General features: G+C 50.9%; 1 pseudogene; it reads left to right on the forward strand.

The window, feature by feature from the left end:
• The first annotated feature begins 189 nt into the window (after positions 1–189).
• Positions 190–19,765, forward strand: LOC137677470 (tubulin polyglutamylase TTLL13-like; annotated as a pseudogene).
• The last annotated feature ends 1,375 nt before the right edge of the window (positions 19,766–21,140 follow it).

The raw sequence follows: 21,140 nt of genomic DNA on the forward strand, positions 1-21,140 counted from the left end.
CGGGGCTGCGCCCCACACCGGGACTGGGACTGCCCTGACTCCGCACCGGGACCGGCACGGGGCAGCCTCGGCGCCACGACCGCCGCTGTCCGCCAGGGGGCGCTGCACAGCGGAGGGCTGCCGGCAGTGTGGCCACGCCCCCGCGCGGCCCGTCACCATGGGAATAGGGCGGCCACGGCGGCGGGTGCCATGGCAGGGGGCGGCGGCGGCCTCCCCGGCCCCGAGCCGCAGAGGAAGCGCAGGCGAGTGCGGTGCCTGCCCCATACAGGCTGCACACGCCGCCTGACCCGTGCCGGTTCCCAGGGCCATGGGAGCCAGGGCCCAGCCCTGCCCCAGCCTGGGGGCGATGCTCAGCCGGGCCCCTCTGCCCCCAGCCCCAGCCAGGCTTTCCAGGGACCTTCTGCATTAGCAAATAAACACTCTCTCCCTTCAGTTGTCCCAATGCCCCCCAGCATGCTGTGTCCAAGGCAGGACCCATGCTCGGGACCCCTCTGGGCCGTGGGGCCTTGCAGCTGGCCAAGCCCGTGCTGGGTCCTGTTAGTGCTGAGGCGTGTGTGTGAAGGGAGGCAGCTCTCCCCCTCCCACCCGCCCGGGACGGGCCCCAGTTGCCCGCTGACCGGCTGTTCTGTTGTCTCTTTCAATTCCAGCCTTCCCTCCATCAACCTGACCAGCTGCAAGTACGAGAGCGGTAAGTCCGAGGTGCTGCTGGGGGTCCCCTTGGATCAGCCCGCTGACGGCGAGCCCTTCGCTCAGCCAGGGAGGGGTGCTGGTACCGAGCTGCCACCGCACGGCCACTTTCGGGTTATGCATTTATTGGTTCCAAGCGACTTGGACCCCTGGAGTTTTTCATGCTTTGGGCTGAGGTGCCGTCTGGTTTAAAGAGGCAGAAAATGTGCAACAGCAGTGCAAGCCCTTGACCCCCCCCGCCACGTCTGTGTTTTCTGTACATCTGCTAAAAACCAGAGAGAAGGGTTTGGTTGGGGGCAGTGACAATGCGAGACTGGTGCCTGCACTTGGGAAAATGATGTGAGAGCTCTCAGCTGTCTGACGGCAGTGATAGAACAGGCAGGATCCGTACCTGGAACCGCTTCCATCACTACCTGGGACCACTCCCTTTGCTGTCCCTCTCCAGTGACGTGCTGCAGGGAGCTGGTCCCCTCTCCTGTCTTGCTCTTCTCTGCTGCCACAAGCTGTGTGTTAACAAACTCCCAGCGTTTGATGGGTGTTATCAGCCTGTCTTAGGAGCACTGTTTTTACAGAGGGATGGGCGCTGCGTGTTTTGCCTAGGGCCGTGCTCTGGCGGTTTTGTGGCAGTGGATGAGGACAGGGGGCAGCAGGAGGTGGCGTGGCAGTGCTGGTACCACAGCGACCAGAATTGTTCCTGGCGTGGATTGACTCTCACCTACCCCTGCGAGAGGCCAAATTCAGAACTCACTAACACGAACTATCCCAGCAGAGACCTCCTGCTCCAGAGCTTGTGTGTTCTGCTGCCAAATAGCTTTTGGTTTCAAAGATGAAACTCGTACCTTCAGAAGGCTTGTGTCTGCCCGTGCGGTGTTGGACCTGTGGCCGATCCAAGCCTGCTGTAGTTGGGGAGGTGCTCTGGGACCCCAAGGCATGTGGGCTTATGGGGCTGGCAGCTCCCAGTACGGCTGCAGCCAGAGGTTGGGGTGAGTTTAGCTGGGTAAAGCCTGTGTTTCTGCCGCCTCCTGAAGGTCCCACCAATACCGAGAGTGGGACTGCAGCCTGGAAAGGCTTGTTCCACACCCAGTCCCTGGTTACTTTGGGGTTTTAACAGTCCCTGGTACTCACATTCTCTGCCTGGCCCCTTGTCCTCTGCTTGCTTTGGTGCAGTGCGGCGGGCGGCACGGTGCTGCGGGCTGAAAGAAGCGGGGGAAAAAGAGGAGTGGTGTGGAGGCTTGGTTAAGTGAGAAGGGGCATGATTTCATGCCACTGAGCAGTCTGAGCAATCCAGGCTTTGAGCAAGGGTTAGGCCCAGAGCGAGTCACCTTGGACTCTCCTTGAACACTGCAAAAATGCAACAAAACAAGGACTTGGCAGCTGTAACAAACAGATAAAAGAAACAGGAAAAGGGGAGGGGGCGCTCATTGCTCTGTGTATCTAAAATTATAGACCAATCATATATGCTACTAGTACGCGTGGACAGCAAGGCTTTACCAATGGAAACGCGGGCTTTGGTGCGTGATCAGTGTGCTCTCTGCTTAGAGTCTATATATATCCTGTACGTGTAATCATTAAACGGGAGAACTTCCATACTCATATTGGGATTGTGTCGTTACTCCGGAACCGTCGCCCAGCACCCGTGAGCTGCGCCCTCGACCTTCCCCTTTTCTTCAACTGGTAGCAGAGGATGGTTACCACGGAGCAAAAGGACATCCTTCTCACCGCGAGCTCAATTCCATAACTGCGGTAGGCAGAATTTTTTGGAGGGTGCTGGGAAAGGACAGCTGGGAGGGTGCTGCTTGGGTCTCTAAGGCAGAGCAGACACTGGAAGAGCTGATCACTCCACTCCCAGGAATAGGTGCTGCTCGAAAGAAAAGGTAGAGCAGACACCGGTTGGTGCTGTGCGGCGCACACAAGCACCGAAACGGGGGGCAGCTATGGAGACGGAAGCTGCCTCCGCGTTGCTCATTAGTATCTTCTCTAAGAGAGGGATTGAGACAACGATAAAACAACTAATTAAATTGATAAAGCCAGGACAGCGCTGGGTACGTTTTAAGGACACGGCGCTTGTATTCTCTGTGGAGGAATTGAAAGAACTGGGAGATATTACGTGGAAAAAGACTATTAATAAGGACCCTGACGAAAAGGAGGAATACGACGAAGCTGCGTTAAAGCAGTTACTATTTTGGGCAAAAGACAAAGGACATTTTACAACCTTTAATGATGTCTTTGAAGTGCCTTTGTGGGAGAAGATTGGTGACTCTCTCTGGGATGCGGTATCAAGTGGTGATAATGAAGTCTATAAATTGTCTACTACATGGAGGCTGGTTAGCGAAGCGTTAAAAGGAATCAAAGCAGAGAGAGAAGTCACAGATTCAGCTTTTATGGCTTTAGGACCGCAGACGTCTACTACCCCCTCACTGTTTGCGAGACCAACACCTCCCAAGGCTCCGGTGGCTCTACCGGTGGCAGCTCCTTTATCGCCATGGGTACAGACGGCTCCGAAAAAAGCTGAGGAGCGGGGAGCGAGAAAAATAGATACAGATCCATCAGAACCGGTAGTGCGCCCTAAAACACGAGCTCGTTTTGGACTAATTGATTCAGACGCTGAACAGGAGACTTGGCCGAAACCCCCTCCGAAACCCCCTCCTCCTCGCATTGATCTCTCTACGGATGAGGCTGAGCAGGAGGACAAGAAGGAGGGTAAACCTGCTTTGTATTCACCTTTACCAGATTCACCGTTTCCTGGGTCTGTTGAACAAAGTTTACATTCCGACACTAAACGACCACTGTTAAGGTCTCCAGTTACGGAGTCAACAGTACCAGAGTCACAAGGACTTAAAGGACCCTTACCATCACGAAATGGACATGAAATTGACCTGACAGAGCTTGGTAGATGACTGGAAGAATTAAAGACGGAATTGCAGCAGCACTGTTCAGCCAGCGCCTCGAGACACGTGACTCTGTCTCCCCCAAACCCCCCTCTGTGTTCGGGACAAGTATTAGGGCCACCTCAACCTCCTTTGCAATTCCCTACTCCACCTTTAGATCAGGGCGGGGGGGGAGGTTTGCGTCCATCTGGTAAAGTGGGAGGTGAGGGAGAGGGCCAGCGTCCGCCCGCGAATACAGGGGAAGAGGGGGAAGGAGTGAAATAGAAAGGGAGCATTCGAGATGCGTTATTAGAAGGAGTTATAATTCCACAAGCGTATCCGGTGATGGATGCTTGTGGGAAGGTAGGAAACATCACATTTCAGATGGAGCATTTAGCAAAAACTTTTGCGGTGACAATTAAGGTAGTTCATTGTTGTTATACATGCAAGCAAGAAGGTCACTTTAAGAAAAACTGCCTTAAGAAGTCGAAGCTGAGTGGGAGAGATAACTGTGTTTTGATGTGTCTTTGCCCTGAGAAGCTGAGGCATTTTGTGAAGCTGTACAGGTCCAAGTATAATGCTCAAGGTCAGCTGATAACAACCAGCTGCAGAGTACAGGGAAACTGGAGAAAGGCCAGGCTTAAGCAGTCAGCTCGCAACCCGAACCACAGTGAAGCGCAGAGGTACAGCAACTAATTACAGAAATAGAAAGCAGGCTACATTCCAAATTCGTTCATCGTATTGATTTGAATCAGGAAATACAAATTATCACTTTGTTTGATAGGCAAATTCCGTATGCAATAATTGGTCAATGGAATTCAGAATGATCAAATTCGTTATAAAGCTATTGGCACAGATTATCATCAAAGATCGGATGTGATGTCGGGAGCTTGTGGCCACAGATCCTGCATCACTAACCGTTCCTATTGCAGCTCAATACTTTGAGTGGTGTATGGCCTTATAGGACTTTACTAGACAATTGTTAACACATCTACCAAAAGATAAAAAGCTACAGTTTATTTACAAACAGGAGGGAAATCAAGTGTCCAGTGTGTATGAGTAATATTTGGGGTTTTGAATGTGAACCGTGGGTTTTGCGTAGGTGTTTTACATGTGATAAGAGGTTTTGGAAGAGAGCGTCACATACATGTCGATGGTGTAGGAGGTGTCTAAAAGAACAGATAGAGTTAGGAAACGAAGTGCTAAAAGCAGGTACAGAACCGTTAATGGAGGAGGAATACCAGTTTTGTCAAGCAGGGTGGTTTACTAACACGTGTGTTTTTGGGGAAATAGTCTTACTGGTGGTTATTGAATGTTGTAACGGTAATTGTATACCAGTGCAGTGGGAAGTTGAAAGAAGGAAGTGGGAGAAGACGAAAAAGGAGTGTAAGAAGCGAAGGACAAAATGGGCCAAAAGAAATTCCGGCTGGTCTGGTCCCTCTTAATCCTGTTACCTCTGTTAGTGACACATGATACTGTGTATCATCCTAAAACACCTTGGGAAGGCAGTAACAATATCTGGATTACACTAATGAGAACACTGAATCAAACGCAATTTTGTGCCTCTTTAGCTCAGCCTGAACAACCCTTCCACACCTGTTTAGTGGGGATGCCCCTAAACAGATCAGCGAGTAAAGAGGTGCTAACAGGACGAAGTGAGGCCTTACAAACAAAGTGTAAAACAGCAGTAAAATGTGTTGACAATTGGGATGTATGGGATGACTTCTTACCAGTCAGTCCACTAGAGCCCCAAGAATTGGATATATTGGGGACTCTAGGGGCGGAGGCTTGTGTCTTTTTCAATTATTCTGAAGGTCGTAACTATACGGACTGGAACAACGGCACTGGGAAACAAAATGTAACCCCTAGTGGTGGAGTATGGAAAAATGACTCTGTCTGGTGTCGCCGGACCTATGGAAAAAAGAGGAGAGGACCGAACCCAGGCACTCAGTGGCAGATTCCAGATATTAAATTTCCCAGAAAGCTACCAAAAGGTCTATTCCTAATTTGTGGGGATAGGGCCTGGCCAGGTATACCTAGTAAAAAGGTGGGAGGTCCATGCACATTGGGTAAGTTAAGCCTACTAATGCCCTCTCAGAAATTGATATGAAATCACACTCAATTCACAGCCTCAGACAAAGGCGGAGCACGTCCTCTTTTCATGAGGACTGTCAGGAGGAAGTAGAATTATGGTCAAAAACGGAAGCAATCTTCGCGTCTTTCCTTGCACCAGGGGTTGCTTCGGCGCATGCAATAGCGCAGTTAAGAAGGTTGACTTGTTGGAGTGGAAAAAGGGTCAATGAGACTTCCAAGGTCTTAGGAGCCTTGGCAAATGATGTTAATAGTGTTAGGCATGCGACTTTGCAAAATAGAGCTGCCATAGACTTTCTTTTGCTTATGCATGGACATGGATGTCAGGATTTTGATGGGATGTGTTGCATGGATTTGAATGACTCTTCGCAGTCCATTCATAGACAGATTCAAGACTTGATGAGCTCGACGAACAAATTGAAGGAACGTCATGGGTTTCTGGATAATTGGCTTGGCAGTTTTGGAATTGGAGGGTGGTTGATGGATTTGATAAAAATGCTTATTATGGGAGCGCTTATCATAATGGTTATTCTGCTAATAGTGCCTTGTTTATTTTCCTGCTTGCAGCAATCTGTAACAAAAATTGTTAATCAGGCCTGGCTTGCTCAAAAACAAGAAGGGGGAATTGTGGAGGCTTGGTTAAGTGAGAAGGGGCATGATTTCATGCCACTGAGCAGTCTGAGCAATCCAGGCTTTGAGCAAGGGTTAGGCCCAGAGCGAGTCACCTTGGACTCTCCTTGAACACTGCAAAAATGCAACAAAACAAGGACTTGGCAGCTGTAACAAACAGATAAAAGAAACAGGAAAAGGGGAGGGGGCGCTCATTGCTCTGTGTATCTAAAATTATAGACCAATCATATATGCTACTAGTACGCGTGGACAGCAAGGCTTTACCAATGGAAACGCGGGCTTTGGTGCGTGATCAGTGTGCTCTCTGCTTAGAGTCTATATATATCCTGTACGTGTAATCATTAAACGGAGAACTTCCATACTCATATTGGGATTGTGTCGTTACTCCGGAACCGTCACCCAGCACCCGTGAGCTGCGCCCTCGACCTTCCCCTTTTCTTCAGAATGGATGGTGTATTGGATGGACTACTCGGTGTCTCTGGAGCGCGTCCTGGAAATGAAGCGGTTTCAGGTAAATACCCCCCTGGAAAGGCTGCCCAGCAGGAAGAGCTCAGGAAGGAGGTGAGGTGGGGCTGTTAGCAGGGCAACATGTTGCAGAGCGAAACAGAAGCTTCCAAACTAGCACCCGTGCCCCCTTCTCTGCATCGGTTCCCGAGGGCACAGGTTCACGAGCCTTTGCTTCTGTTTTGTCGCTGGTACGGTGCCATCAGCAACACTTTGGCAGTCAGTAGCGTAAACTGGAAAGCCGCCAGCCCCTTTAATGTAGCGTGAAATAAATGGTTCGTGATGACAAAGGGCTCCTTTCTTGAAGCTGTGGTGTTCTGGAGAGGGAGAGCTTCAGGGCTGAGATGGAACGAGCAGATAAATCACACTGGTGACATTCAGATAAAGCAGCTGTGGTGTAATCTTGTCCCTCAGCAAACGTTCAAGGCCAGCCGCAGGCCCGGCTCCTGTTCTGCGGGCTGGTTTCTCCACGTGCAGGCGGTCCTCAGGTCTCGAGGAGGATTCCTGCTGTTTCTTTGCTGATTCGGGTTTTTCTCTTTCAGAAAATCAACCATTTCCCAGGCATGATAGAGATCTGCTGGAAGGACTTGTTGGCTCGCAACCTTAACTGCATGCTCAGGGTCTTCCCCAAGGAGTACAACATATTCCCCCGCACTTGGTGCCTGCCAGCTGAGTGAGTGATGTGCATTAACGCAGATGAGAACGGGGGTATGAAATTAGGGTGGCTATTGCCATGGGTCCTCTCGGTCTTCCCATTCCCGGAGGAGACAGACCCACTTCTCTCGTCCTTCCTTCCAGGCTGCATTTCCTGGCCTTGGACTGGCACTGTTTTGGGGGATTTGTCCTGTTTGCCTCTCTCTTTCCCTAAACGTGGTGCCAACTAGAGAGATGGTGCTTCTCCATCTACAGCAAAATAGCTAATTGGCACGTGGGCCTGACCCTTCAGAGCTGCTCTCGATCAGCTGTGTATGGCGATAGCTGTGCCCAGCTTGTGAGCCTCTGAGCTTGGACCGCTCGGGCTGCGGCCTCCTGCCCACGTGCTGATGAGCTGGCATGAAGGGGGACCCAAACGCTTGTGACCTCCTCCTCCTTTGTAGCCAGGGCTTGTTTATTTCCTCCTGCTCTCTCTGTGGCAGCAGAGTCAAGATCTTACTGGCTCCTGCATGCACAGTGGTGACCGCTTCCTAGGAACCTCCTGCTAGAGGTGGAGATGGCGTGCAAGCAAAAGTTGGAACGAGGAGAGCTCTGTCATGTCACACAAGGACCAGTGTGTAACTCACGCAGGTCAGGAGTAGGTGTCCTGTTCCCCTGCTGCAGAGGTTTGCTCTGCGCTGGCCCACAGCACCGCAGTCATGAGAGAGTTCAGGGGCTATTCTTTTGCATCTTGTAACAGTCACCCCTTCCTCGCACAGCTATGGAGATCTCCAGGCCTACAGACACGCGAGGAAAACCAGAACATTCATCTGCAAGCCAGAGAGTGGCTGCCAAGGGAGGGGGATCTTCGTAACGTGTAAACCAGAGGAGATCCCACACGGAGAGCGCATGATCTGCCAGCAGTACATCTCTAAGGTAATGGGGACACTTGTGACATACAGGCGGAGCGTTGCTACCTCCCAGCTCTTCCAGCACCCCGCATCCTCCTTGTGTCCTGCACCCTGCACCTTCCTGGGTCTTCTGGAGGCACCGGGGTGACTGCAGCGCAGCGGAGGCACGGCGAGAGCTCGCCTTTCTCCTCACTGCCGAGCTGCCATGTAGCGGCACAAGGCAGAGCAGCCAAACCCGAGGAGACGGCAGCACGCCTAGCAGCGTTTCTTTCTCTCATGCTTACTCCTGCCTTTTTTCTCACAGCCTTTCCTTGTTGATGGCTTTAAGTTTGACATGCGTGTCTATGTGCTAGTCACGTCTTGTGACCCGCTGAGGATTTTTGTCTACAAGGAGGGTCTGGCCCGGTTTGCCACCATGAGGTACAACAATCCCAACAGCAGGAACCTGGTAAAAAAGGGAAGTTTCCAGAAAACTCGCACAGTATCTGTAGGTGTTAGTCCCTAATTTGTCCTAGGGGCATTCCAGACCTTGAAAAGACAGGGACGGGTGGGTTTCATGGAACCCAGCTTTTTTTTTTTCCTGTTCTCCCCTCTCTCTGTACCTCCTCCTCCTCGCAGGAGGAATTTCAGGAGTGCTTGAGGCAGATCTACTCCCAGGCCACACGTTACTGGCACTATCACAAAATCATGGAGTTGTTTGGCTTGGGAGGAACCTTGGAAGGTCTCGAGTCCAACCTTCTGCTCAAAACTGGGTCAACAATAAATTCCGATCTGGTTTCTTGGGGTTTCACACAGTCAGGTGTTGAAAACCTGCGAGGATGGAGACCCCACAGCATTTCTGGGCAACACTCCTACTGCTTCTTGCCTTTATGAGGGTTCTCAAGTCTGCACCATTCCTCGCCCGCCTGTGCTTCAGGTGGAAAAGAGGGACCTGGGGGTTATCTGGTGGTGCTGGAACAGCCTTGGAGGGACAGGGAGGGGAACTGGGAAAGCGAGGTGTGGAGTATGGCCATGCCCACCACCAAGCAGGGTCTGTGACCTGCAAAACCCCATCAGAAGACAGGCTGTAGTGATGGATTGCTGTGCTGCGGTCACGGGCTACCCTGAGACACCCCGGGCTTCTGGCTACCTGCCCGCTCGCCCCAGAGCTCTATATGTATACGCCCACCCTCCCTCCGGTCCATGCGTGTCTTGGAGAGGCTCTGGGTGAACAAAGGAAGAGGAAGAATCTTCAGAAATTTGCTGCAGCTTCTGTCCTGATGAGTCCCTTGTTTACCGGAGAGGCCGCAGCTGCGATGGCATTTGTGGAGCTGATACCTGTGCTTTCCCCCAAGATAAGGACAGGGGTGTGGGGAGGGCAGAGCTCTGTCAGCCCTAACTCTGGCTAGAGAGGGACTCACCAGTGTGATTAACTCCTTGCTGCAAGTCACCGCCACAGAGAGGAGACAGAAGTGGGTGAAGCTGGTGGCTAGATCAGTGCTGGTGGGGCTGTTTCTATTTGCACTCTGCGGTTAAGAGTAAACGAGTGTCTCTGGCGGTTCCTCCCTCAGGATGATATCTGCATGCATTTGACCAACTATGCTATCAACAAACATCACGAAAACTTCGTCCAGGATGACTCGGTGGGCAGTAAGAGGTATTGCCTTGTCCAGGTACTGCAACGCCCTGTGCACATCCCACAGGAGAGCTGCATTTGGGACACTGCTTTACTGCCACCTTTCCTGGGGCACCCGTGGTGTCACAGGTCAGCTCTTACCATCTCCTGTCCTCCACACAGGAAACTGTCCACCCTGAACGCCTGGATGGCGTATAACAACTACAACACCACAAAACTCTGTGAAGATATTGAAGATATTGTTATAAAGACTCTTATTTCAGCTCACCCCGTTTTGAAGCACAATTACCAAAGCTGCTTTCCCAATCACACTACCAGCTGCGCCTGCTTTGAGGAACTCCCTCCAGCTCCCATCACAGTTCGGAGACCTGAGATAATTCCAGGCTGGACACACAGACCGTGTTAGCCCTGCACCTGCCTGCCCCTGCCGCCTCGGCTGCTCCGAGCTCCCTGCTGGCAAGGAAAGCTCCCAGCAGCGTGCAGGGAGGCAGACAGGCCTTCAACAGGCACATTGTAACCGAACTTCTGTGACTGGGTGAGTTGGCTGAGGGGCAGGGTGTGAGCCTGGGACAAAAGGCAGAGATCTGGTGATGCTTCCCCAGCACGCCACTGGTAGAGGATGAAGCAGCGCGGGTTGTGTTGGTTCCCAGCAGCGCACCCATGAAACAGGCTCCTGAAAGGGGACAGACAGGGGAAGGAGATGGAGAGGCCCCTGTCCCTCAGCCAGGACAGCACGTGGAGCCCCCTGTCACAGCTCCCTGCCTGGGCTTTCTCCCGCTTTGCAGGCGCGAGGAGTTAGAGAGCACCCAGGCTGCCCGGCTCTTGGAGGCAGAGCAGTACGAGAACTCGCACCTGGGCGGCTACCAGCGCATTTACCCGGCACGTGGAACAGAGAAGTACGAGCCGTTCTTCAAGCAGAGCAGCTCCCTCTTCCAGGAGACAGCGGCATCCAAAGCACGAGAGCAGTGTGCCAGGTACGCTGCTCCCATGGAAACCCACCCCTCGCAGGTGCAGAGAACGCCTGCTCCTGACCCCTTCTCGGGAGCCACCCTGCTGCTTACCAGGCGTCAGCAAGCTGGTGAGAGCTGGCAGAGAAGGAGGCCACACGTGCTATGTCACCACATCCTTTCGTGTGTACCCTTGAGAGGCAAAAGCAATATCCACTGACTTTGGGACTCTGGAGGCACCATGTCACAAGTGTCCTCCACCCTTCTGGCAGGCACAGCCTAATTCCGGGGTGTTTCTTACAACAGGGAGAGTCTCTTTTGAAAGCTCTCCTGGCCCATTTCTTGGCACACTTCTATTATGGTCTGTTCACTACAGAACTTGTGACTGCAGTAAAATGTCCTCGGATTGAAGGCTTCATAATAGCCTTTTGCTGTTCCGGCTCTTACTGAACCAGTGACTAAGGCTACTGTTCCATGGCAGGCAGCAACTGGAGAAAATTCGCCTGGAAAAAGAAAAGTTGGAGGCTGTTACCAGGAAGAAGAAAAGGGAGAAGAAAGAAGACCTGCATGGAGAGTCATCAGGGGACAAATCCCAGCTCCGTAACAAAACCACAGATCCTCCAGCCCGCCTTGCCTATAGAAGCACCATGAGGCAGGACAGAAAGGTACCTCGCTCTTGTCAGCGCTTGTCCGTGGGGCCTCAAATGCAGTAATGTGGCTCTGGGAACAGTGCTGGGCCACTGGGTGTCTCCCAAGGAACAGAATGACGAGGCTGGGCTCCCCGTCCTGACGCCCGGAGAGCTGAGAGCTTGAGCTGGGAGGTACTTGCAAGCGCCAGCGTTGTCCCTTCCCTCTTGTGGCTTCCACTGGGATCTTCGTCCCACTCCACCCCGAAGTCTGTAATTCTCCTTAGGGCTCGGAGCAGTCTGTGGCTTTGTCTCTCTTGCACAGTTCCACAGCTTCAGCTTTGCCGGACTCCGGTGTTTCTCTCCTCAGGTACAGCAGTATGACTCTATGCAACCCCAGGATATCGTGGAAGATGAGGAGAGGAAAAGAGTGAATGGTCTTCTGTGACGTGAGAACCTGATCCAGGGCCTGGGCATCGCAGACCAGCTCTGACAGTTGCTCCCCACGCCCGCCAGACCAGCCGACACCCGGGGACCCTGCACCGCTGTCTCCAAGAGCCAGGTAACCGCAGGCTTCCCAGGTCCATCCCGCGAGGCCAACACGGGAGAGAGCCACTCGCGGGGGGATCGTGAGGAGTGAACACGGGCACTGAGCATCTCTGGTGTGGCTCGGTTAAACGAGACCCAATGTAGTGTCTGGGTCCATGGGTTTTCATACCATTACTTTGTCCCTTTCCAATGGGCGCACTGGGGGTGTGCCAGTGGGCTGCGCAGAGCCCCTCGCACCCTTCCCCGGAAGATCCTTAGAGAACAGACCACCACAATATTGCCTTTTGGGCACTGGAGGGGTGACACACCTCAGGGTGCTGACAAACTGAAAGCACCAGAGCGGCAGGAATTATTCAGGACCTGGGAGTCCTCTAGTACCATGCAAGGAATTGGAAAGAGTCCATTTAATTTAACAAAAGAAGACTAAGATGGGATTTGATCTGTAAGGACTGACAGTATCTGCCTTTTGCTCTACCAGACAAAGCAGAACGGAGCCTGAAACCCAAACTCTGCCCAAAATCTGGATAATTTAGTCAGCAGTGATGGATTATCTGGGGGTGGGTCAGGCCCTTCATTGCTCAGTCTTCCCAGCCCGCTCTGGCCTGTCTGCCCACAAACCTGCTCCTGCTCAGCCCGGTGTTACGGGCAGAGGACGGGAGCCTCAGCACGGCTGCAGGCAGACCAAGCAGGCAGCTGCCATCACCCCTGGGATGATTTGGATCTGGGAGGGCGGCTTGGGCGTGCCTGGGGAGGAAGCGCAGAGCAACGCTTCGGTGAGCGCCTGTAGACAGCTGGAGAAGATTTTCCTTCCCGTCTCAAGGCCTCCCCAGCTAAGCCACCGCTGCTTGCTTTCCTTCCAGCTGCAGTTTCTCTGGGGTGCGCTCAGGGGCCAGGACACCCACCGCTTAGTGACGCTCGTCCCCTGCTCGCTCCTGGAAGGTCCAGTCCAGCCTTCGGCACAGCGGTTCTTACACAACCCCATCACCGAGACCCAGCCACCAGCCGGCCCAGGCTCTGATCCTGCCGCCGCGGGCACCCTCTCTGTTTGAGGCCAGAGCATTGCCTTCTGTGAGCAGCACAAGGTGCGGCGGGGGCTCTGGGCACAGGACAGGTGGTGGCTGCGTGGCCAGGCAGCGGGGATGGTGGTGGCTCCCCAGCCCTGCACCGAACTCAAGGGGCTGCAGGAGAGAGGCGAGCAGCTCCCTGGTGCTGGAAGCAAGGCTGACGGCTATGAGTACATGTTACCTTCCTTTGGCTCCAAGCGTCTGCATCGGGGAGGCTCAAGACAGCGAGCCGGAGCCACAGGCAGACAGCCGGTATCTGCAGGTATTCCTGGGCTTGCTGGGGTGGAGGAGCGGGTGGGCTGGATGGAGCTCAGAGGCCCTGGGGTGCTCAGACCCTGCGGAGGTGACCCTGCGCTCTTCTTTGGTGACCACACAAAGTCTCTGTCCGAGGCCGGTAGCGTCCCATTTTCAGGGGCAAGGAAGAAGGTGGGTGGTTTCCCAGGACCAAGGGTTGGTGTGTTGGGATGAGGAAGCGTGAGAAGCCCAGAAGTACTTCAGGGTTGGGCCAGAAGCGCAGCAGGTATATAGGATGGCCATGGGATAGCTGTGGGAAGGATGGAAGAGACACTTGGTGATGCAGCGTGGCCCCCAGCCCCTCCCCAGGACTCGCTCCCACCACGCTGCTGCCCACAGAGCAACACCCACGCCTTCACCCAGCCCCACCGGCCCTCCTCACTCCCCTGCCTGTGGCTTTGGCCACTCGCAGCCTTAGGGGCAGGGAGGAGCGGGGGCAGAGGGGGGGCTTCCAGGGTACCACAGGGCTGAGCACCATCATGGAGGGCAGTGGGCTGCTGACGCGCAGAGCTGCCGGTGTCTGCCTGCCGCCCATGCCTGCCCATGCTCTTCCAGGTGAAGATGGCAGGCTGTCCTTCCACACAGGCAGCTGTCACCCAGCGTCCCCAGCCAGCACGGGGAAGGCCACAGGCGATGACACCTCCAGCTGCGCTGCCGTCCAGGAGCTCCCTGTCTCCTGTGCCGCCCACGTGTGCCCCGCACCGTGCCAGTGCCTTGCACACCTGCGGCGTGACAAGCACAGGTAACGTGGCAGAGGGGACGTGGGTGCCCATGGGTGCTGGAGCGGGGAGGGCTGCCCCAGAGTTGCTGCACACCCTGACCAGGGTCTGGGCCCAGCACGGGTTGAAACGGTTGGGGGCCCCAAGAACAAGGAGGATGTTGTAAATACCTTACATTTATAATGTAGGGTTATATTAATTAGGTTAATTAATACCTAACTAGGTTAGACATTCGACTAACCTAGTTATATAAATAAACAAAAGGAGCCTTTTTTTAATTTAGATGGGTATATCTCACTTCAGACGACTGGGCCTTGAAAAGATAGTTTCTAATTAGGATGGCTGTATTTCACTTCAGACAGCTTGGCCTTGGGAAAACAGAGGCACAGAAACCTAAAGATAAGGGAGTTTCAACAGCTGCCTTGAAGGACATAGCTTACATGACCTACGTGATCCATGGACTGAGTTTGCGCAGAAGCAGGGGTCAGTCAGCGAACACAGTGAGGAAGACTACAGGCCTTCATCTGAAGACCCCTGACGACCACCAGCGAAAACGACTGCGCATGCGGAACGGACATTTACATATATTAATGAGTTCCGGGAAATCTCATGACAATGCAAATGAGTTCTTGGTAATCTTATGACTACGTATAACTTTATGGTATATAGTCTCTGAAAATCTGCAAAATCGGCGGAACACTCGCGGTGGATAATCCCCAGCGCTGCCCAGCGCTGCAATAAAGAGTGCCTGCTTAATAACACACTCTGGTGTTACTGAGTTTTCTTTTGGACTCCTTACCCAGCCGCACCTCGCTTCCCACTGTGGTGAGGAAAGTTAGAAAGCAAGGGGGTATGGAGAGCTCCGATTTTTGGATCAGGTTTGTCGAGCCAGGCAGGAGCCTCTCTGTCCTGCTGCAGGACCCCTGGGTCGGAGCCTGCCTTGGCCGGCCCCGGAGACTTCTCTGGAGGGACTCCGTGATTCAGCGGATCCGTGTGGGGACAGACAAGGAGCACTGGTAAGAAAAGGCATTCTTTCTGTTGTTGTTTTGGGACCGGTCATTTGGAGCTACTCATAAGTCGCGGTTCGTAAGAACCCTGCCGGGTGGCATACATTTGCGTGTGCGATTTGTCTTGATCGTCCGGTTAGTGCAGTCATTTGTCTGTGCGTTTGTATTTGATTTTGGTTTACATTTGCGTGTACAGTTCATATTAATCTTCTGGTTAGTGCAGTCGTTTGTTTGTGCATTTGTTTGGTTTACGTATGCGTAGTAATACGTGTATGTTTGGTATACGCGTATTTGAAAATCTTTGAATAACCTTCGTCGGCATTTGTCATCTGGGGAGTAGCAGCTGCTGTTGTTAACTTTGTAATCTGTGCACCTTTGTTCGTCTCCCGGAGGCTTTTTTCTTGGGGGGAATGGATGTTTGGAGGAACATTTGGATTTCACTTGACTTTGTATCTGAACTTGTATGATTGTGTGAGTGAGACGTACAAATACGTACGAAGCGAGTGCGGAGCCCGGATCCGCGGTTCTGTTATCCTGTGAGGGAAACAGCCGGAGAAGGACGAAGTGATTGATAAATGTGGGAACCTGAAATACTGTGGCTGTAGTAATTGTTAATTGTTGTCTGTGTGTGTGTGCGCGCGTGTAAGTGTTCGGGCCCCAGTCCCTGTCTTTGCGTTTTATAAATTTTTGAACGGGAAACCGACAGTGTGGCGTTTTGAAAAAGAGCCCTTTGGGCTGCGTTGTGGCTCACTGGGGCCCAGCTGGAGGCAGCGTGAGCCATAAAACTTTGCTAAAATATTGCAATCAGTGGTGGCCTTTATACAAGTTCGATGCTGGAGGAAAATGGCTTTTCAACAGACCTTTGAGTTATAATACTTTGTCACAACTTATGTTATTTTTAAAGGGAAGGAAAATGGGATGAAGTGGTTTATTGCAGCGGTGGGTGCATGGGGGATCTCTCCTCCTAGCATGCACACCTAGGAATAAAAGCATACGCATTATATACATTCCAGAGAAATGAATATTCATATGATTCCAAGAAAAGGCCACCTATTCCAAGAAACTTATGCGTATGTTAATACATTATGTAATTGTCTTTGCGCATGCGTACTAAATTGGGGAAGGGGTCTTGGGTGGTCCCTGGGGGTCTCTAGTGGTCGCAGTCCCCCCACAAATGTGCTTCTGCGCAAGCGTGGTTGAGGCCTTCTTGTTGACAAGTGCAGGTGGCCTCAAGGAGAAGATGTTTGTCTGGTGCTCACTGGACTTATCTCTCCTCCGGCGCCAGCGTTTGGGAATCAAGTTAATTTAGACATCACAAAGTTGTTTTTCGCAGTCCTGTTTGTCTTTGGCCCTTCTTTATAATTAGCAAGGAATTTAACAGAGACCTCGGATTTTCTAAGACTAAGCGCAAGCAAGAATCGTTGACGACTATAACACTGTTATCAGTCCCAGAAGCAGACTCTACCTACAAAACATGCAGTTTGCTTCAGAACATACTGTTATTCTCTGTTATTCTAGCTGAAAGGCAAATTACTGACAGGAAAGTTGATTCTGTGTAAAGGTAACACAGAGGAGGCCTTTTAGAGCCTACTCTGAGGCCTACTCTTGCTAAACCGTCACTAAACCGTCTGGTATCAACCCCAGGCTCCCATTAGGGTTAGGGTTAGGGTTCAGAGAGCCACAAAGCCTACAGCTCCAGGGACACTGGGGCTGGCAAAGGCATGCTAAGGGGAGCACAGCACTGCCCCAACATTGATCCCTGCACACCTTTCGAATCTGGGGCACCCATGCTGCTGGGGACCTCTTCTGGTTTCCTTGGGATTTGCTTTCAGTTTGTGGCCAGCCATGGTGATCGAGGCCCTTAGCAGTTAAATCCAGAGCAGCTGAGCCACAGGTGTATTCTCTGTCATTGACAGCAAGCTCACTGTAAAAGAGAGGGTTTGTTGGGAAGAGGAGGGAAATTCCTGATGCTGGCAGCATCTGAAGCAGTTTGAGCTGTCTTAGAAGTAACTGGCACTGAGGCACAGCTCCTCCTGGCACCCAGATTGCCAGTGTTGAACTGGATGTTTAAAGGAAAGACCCCATCTACGCGTCATGCAACTGATGCTGCGTGGAGTAAGTGGGTTGCATTGATTACTCAGCCGGCCCAAATAGGGAACCTTAATCGCCCAGGAATTCTGGAAATAATCATGGACTGGCCCGAAAGCAAAGATTTTGGAATGTCGCCAGAGGACGAGGTCACACGCGCTGAAGAGGCCCCACCATACAATAGACTGTCAGAGAATGAGAAGCACCGTGGCAGAAGCGGCTGAGGGAGAAGGTGAGTCAAGTCAGTTGGCAGAAGTACAAGCCATCCAGCTGGCTGTAGACATTGCTGAGTGAGAAAAATGGCCAGTAACCTACCTGTATACTGACTCGTGGATGGTAGCAACTGCCCTGTGGGGCCGGCTGAAGCACTGGAAGAAAAACAACTGGCAGCACAGAGGCAAACCCATCTGTACTCATCCTCCTTGCAGAAATACCAATGTGAACAAGATCAACAGCCGTAAAAAAGTGTATCGTGAGTTCCCTTTGGTTTCCCATGGATAAATGCCGTCCTCTTGAAGGAAATCTTTTCATGTCCTTTCAAATGCAGTTATAAATGGAACGGAGATAGGAGAGAAACTCTCCTAACTAGATTTTAATCCCAGGACACGCCAGGTCAAGCCTGACTGCTCCTCGGAACCAATTTTGAAATAAGTGGTGCTCTTTTTCATGAAACAGTAAGTTTCGATGAAAGGCTTTGCCGCAATAATTTTTCCAAAGGATGTTAAGCTCAAGTTGTCTGCAAGAAAAGCGTGGCGGAGGAGAGCTTTAGCTTTGAAAACTGTTGTTTGTTGTTTTTTTTTTTCTGAGAGCTGCTTGCTGGTGCAGAAGTGATTCAAGGTTTGCCTGCTGTTAGTTGCGACACTATCGAGTCAGGAGAGCTACAGAATAAACTTGCCTAAGTGAGGGAGAATGTCCTTCTTAGTTCAACATAGATGGTTCAGATAAATATGTTCTTATTTCCTTCTTTCCCTAGGAATTTCCCTCTGGCAAAATGGAATGTTTCAATGGACACTGTTTAAGATGGATGAGAAAAAACAGGCCGCCCTGTTCAGACTCTAGCTTCGACAAAAGCATGGAAATATTAAGTGAAAATGTCAATGCAAGACACTTTACGAGGTATTGTATTTGTAGATGTCCAATCTCCGTTCAATTCATAGAATTAAAAGTGAAAGCATGCAGAGTGAGTCATATCATGATGAATGTACAGCTAAAAATCTGCATGGGAGTATGGTGTTAGTGTCGGCGCCAGTTTCTTAGGACTAGAATCACTCTGCTTAGTGAGTCTTCTGCTTGTATAAAAAACACGCATCTTTTCCCGACTCCTTTGAGATCTCTCCTCTGCTTTGCTTACTGAGATGTTGTTTGCACTATTGAGACTTCAAGATTAGCAGGTTAGGAAATTTATGTCCTTATAGAACTGCCTGCATGTGGTACGCAGCAGACTTTGGATCTGAATCCTTTGTGTCGTCCGCAGGCTCTTCTTTGCGTGATGTGGAGCACTGGATTACAAACTTGGTCAGGTTCCCTAGTCTTGATGGGAAACAATACGATCCGATACTTGGATACGATAATTCTAATAGAATAATTCTTTTCTCCCTTCTCTCCTCTGTCCTCTTTCTTAATGTAGGCAGTTGGCCAAGCCGAAATCAGACCAAGAAAAAAAGAAGAATAGAAAGAAGGTAAGTAGTGGTAACTCCCTAGGATTCCTTTTTAGCCTGGTTTCTGAGAAGGATTGCGGTTGGTCACTGTCTTTTTAACTCGGCCCCAAAACCTTCTGAAGGCATCAACCAAAATGAGCTGAAGTTGTGAGACTAGATATCTCAAAGCTAATGAATTTCCTATGAGTTTTATGAAAGGAGGTGGGTGCAAATAGGAGGATATGCTATTAATTCCTTTCAGGCTTGGGGAGAATGCAGCATGAATTCCAGCCTGCTCTTAGGCACTAGAGAATCTGTTCCTTAGCTCAGGTTTCTTTGTGACATGGATTTTCTGGATTCTCCAAGACACGAGTTAATTGAAATTCATTCTTGCAAATAGGAGGGATTATTGCAGTATTCTAACGTACGTGAGTTAAAAAGTAATTCAGTCATGAGACGCGCAAACACGGTGACGTGGGGAAGGTGTTACTGAAGTTCAGCCATTTACCTTGGAACCGCATCGCCGTGCTGAGTACACAAGTAGGCTCGGTGCCGTGAGGCCGCTTGCTGGCAGCTGGGAAAACCTCTGTTATTTCCAGGCAGTGTCCTGCCAGCCGGGGGCTGAACGCGGGAAGGGGCCTGAAATGCACTCTGTGTGTAGTAATTCGAGTTCTAATTGTGCACTGCTTTCTCCCTGACCTCTCTTAACTGTTTTAATGATAGTGCAAGGAACGGACCCGTTGCAAAGGATGCTGTGTGGTAAAGAGCGGGCAGATCTTTTTTTAAAGCAGGCAAGCGTTTGAGTTCTTTGGTATTTGGGAGTTTATCTTGAGACATTTCTTATCTTCTAGAGCTTTTGTGTCATGATGCAGCAAATGAAAGTGACGCACGCTTGAACAGCATACTAAAAACACGCATCTTAAGACAAGGCTTCTCACGTAAACAACCTTAGAGAGAGAGATTTGTTGTTTTCACTTTTCCAGAAAGAAGTAACTGGAATAAACTTGCCTCCTGCACGGAGCAGAAGTTGCGTGTTTGTTTTCATCAGATGAGCTTTCCGGTCTATTAAAAAGCTATACAAGTCAGGCTTTTAAGTAGGTAGTTTAAACCTAAGGAATTTAAATTGAATGCTGTGGTCATGACAATAACTTCTAATTTAGTATTTAAAGCAAGAAAACAATCCACTGCAGATTTTTTTTAGGTTTTACTAGAGCAACGGTGAAATAAAGGGAATAACACATTTTCTCTCCCAAAATATTTTATCTATTTATGCATTGCAGTCACCAGAACGCTGAAGACCAGAGCTGACGCAAAAGCTGCAGAGCAGGTCCATGAAGAAAATGGGGATTTGGAGGTCTGCCGAAGCTGCAGACTTCGACAAAGTCGTTACACCACTACAAGTCAATCTATCTGTTTTGTTTGAGAAACTTACAACAAAGTAAGTGTTTTGTTTTGTTTTGTTTTCGTTATCTTGCGTAGCTACTAAAATGAGCCTTATTAGCAAGCCTTTGTGCTGCGGCACAATATTGGCTAAGGACTTTCTCCTTCTTTTGACAACAGAGGAAGGTGGCGGTATTCCTGTCAGCAAGAGCTGAATGTATTCAGTGGTTAGGCTGAGTCTTCCCTATGTATTCGGTCACGTCATGGTCATAATGGCTGGGCGGCAGGTGCCCTCCATAGTAACGGTTCCACCAGGGTCGTGCAGCTTGGGACATTCGGGCTGTTGTTAGCAACCACTGCTAACGTTCCTTTGCCATTGATCAGGTAGGGTCTCCTCCTCTGCCTGCGCCAGTGTGTCCTGTAAATTATTGCTAATATATTGATGTATGTAAGGTGCGGGCCTTTGTACTTTGCAGCCAAGCTGTTTAACCTGCGTGTTTTTGGAAATAGGTACTTGTGGCTGTTTAAGACTTCCAGGTTTGAGAGTATGTGTGGGAGGATGTATTTGAAAGGTGCTCAATGTGTGAAGAAGTTGGGCACAGCCAAGCTTTAAATTGGCCACTGGTGTCTCCGCTTTGGGATTGCCAGTTGCGGAAAGATCTTCATACTAGAGCATCTTCTGTGTATGGGCTGTGTGGGTTTATGTGTTGTCTTGTGAACAAAAAATGATCACTTCAGGTTGTGACTTCCGGTAGATTTCACTTGCCCTCTGAATCAATTTTCTTCGCATCGGAAGCACCTTCGTTTTTAACTAACTTTTCTTCTATGCTTACAAATATTTTCATAACGCTCGGTTGAGTTAAGATACCGAGGACAGTTGGATACAGCCGA

This window comes from Nyctibius grandis, unplaced genomic scaffold, assembly GCF_013368605.1.
Source record: "Nyctibius grandis isolate bNycGra1 unplaced genomic scaffold, bNycGra1.pri scaffold_76_arrow_ctg1, whole genome shotgun sequence".
NCBI lineage: Eukaryota > Metazoa > Chordata > Aves > Nyctibiiformes > Nyctibiidae > Nyctibius > Nyctibius grandis.